Source organism: Stegastes partitus, unplaced genomic scaffold, assembly GCF_000690725.1.
Source record: "Stegastes partitus isolate 25-593 unplaced genomic scaffold, Stegastes_partitus-1.0.2 Scaffold175, whole genome shotgun sequence".
NCBI lineage: Eukaryota > Metazoa > Chordata > Actinopteri > Pomacentridae > Stegastes > Stegastes partitus.
The window spans coordinates 160657-162832 of NW_007577906.1; positions in this window are offsets into that span (position 1 = coordinate 160657).

Below are 2176 nucleotides of genomic sequence, written 5' to 3' on the forward strand. Positions count from 1 at the left end.
AATGTGGATGCCAGGTCTTTTTTTAAATTGTTATTATTATCTAACCTGTAAAAGGCTCATTGAGATCAAACATCTCTCTTTAAAGAGTGTCCTGGCCTCGACAGGCAGCAGCAGCCACACAAACATCATCACACACGGTGAGATTTAGTTTAGAAGATCAGAAATCAACGTATCAGCAGAGATCAGAATCATCTGTTAAAACATATCCAGGCTGATGTTTCTGCCTCCGAGTCATTCAAGAACACTTTAAAGTTTCAGGTGTTTTTGCAAAGAGTTCAGCTCATCTCTCCTTCAGTGTGAAGTCCTGGAAACAACACGACCACGACTAGACGCACAGATGAGCCTCTGTGCAGCGTGACACACTGATAATGTCCTAAATCATCAAAACATGTAATTAATTTGATCATTTATATTAGAAAATGTGATAAAACCTGCAGTCAGTATGTATATTTCCCTGCAAATGTGACCAACACTGGGGGGGGAAATGGTGATTCTACACATGAGAGATATTTAAGTACTTAATAAATATTTATTTGCATAAACACAACCTGCAGTTCAGCTGAAATCTGCAGATTTTGTTTAGTCACGCGTCTCAAAGCTGCACCAAAACCATAAAAAAAGTTTAATTTCTTTGATTATTTATGCTGGAAAATGTGTTAAAAGCAGGAATCAGCATGTTTGTTTCCACACAGATGTTACCAACACGAGATAAATAATGATTCTACCAACTAAAGACGTTTTACTCACATGTTTGATTTGTTTCTACACTAAACACAACCTGCAGTTCAACCAAAATCTTTTCTCTTTTGCTCAAAGCTGCACCAAAACCAACTAGTTTCTCATTTTTGACCGTCTGACGGTGATTTTAAATAAATAATCAGATTGTTTTTGGCTTAAATTTAGCAGTTTTTCAGCCACATGCTAAACTGGAGCTCTTTCAGAAACTTGTTTGTGTTTTTACGTTTGTTGCTCTGATGAATGTCGTAGTTTTGATGATTTTATTGAACAAATAACATGGATTGCGTTTATATTTATCAGCGTTCCTTCTAGTTGCTGATTATTATGCAAATAACAAAAAGAAAACCTGATTTACAGTATATTTAAATAACACAACTCATGTCACTGTGACAGTTTGATGCTGATAGAAATGATGCATTCAGGTCATCAGACTTTAGATTCTCGTCGTCTTGTTACAACAACAGAAGCAATAATGTGTTATTTCAGTATTAAGAGTCTGATTCAGTTCAGTTTTGTCAGATTTTAGTGTAAAACATGTAGAGAAACAGAATTTTGGTTTAATTAAGTTTGCTGAAGTTTCCCAAACGAGCTGCACGTTGCCCACGATGCGTTCAAGGACAGTTGGGAAGACTCAATTCAGTTTTATTTGTATAGCGCAGTTTACAAGATGTCATCACACAGTGCTTAGTAAAGTAACGTATAGACCTCATGAATTTAAACCCAACAATCTAACGTTGCATCTGGACTTCCTCTGAGCAACGGTGGGAAGGAACCGAAACCTCCAGCAGAACCGGGCTCAGGGAGGACGGCCATCTGCCTCCACCGGCTGGGTGAGAGAGGAGAGGATAGAGGAGAGGAGAGGAGAGGAGAGGATAAAGGAGAGGAGAGGTTAGGAGAGGAGAGAAGAGGAGGAGAGAGGAGAGGAGAGGATAAAGGAGAGGAGAGGAGAGGAGGAGAGGAGCTCAGTCCATCATTAGAACCCATCCGGCAATCTGAAGCTGCAGCAGCATCACTGAGGGACGTTTCAGGTGATCTGAGTAGCTTCAACTATGAGCTTCATCAAAGATGATCATCTCATGTTTTCTTCTGTTTTTACAGTTTTTAACTGATAAATTGAGCAATTTTGCTGATTTTTATAAGATTTTTATAATTTCATGCACAAGAAAAGTTATGAATTCAGGTAATAATGAACATTTTTCCACTTTTAAACATCCTCGTCCTCTTATGATCAGGACAGAAGAACAAAACAACCTTCACAACATAATTTTAGATATTTACAGTTTAATTCAGGTTGTTTCTGGAGGTTTTTAAACAAGAAATGTAGAATAAAGTGACTTTTTTGAGGAACTATCACAATTTTAAGCTTCAATTTAGTTGCGTTTCCAGAACAAGCTGCACGTTTTAAACACAGAAAGTTGTAAAGTTCTGCTCAGTGTCC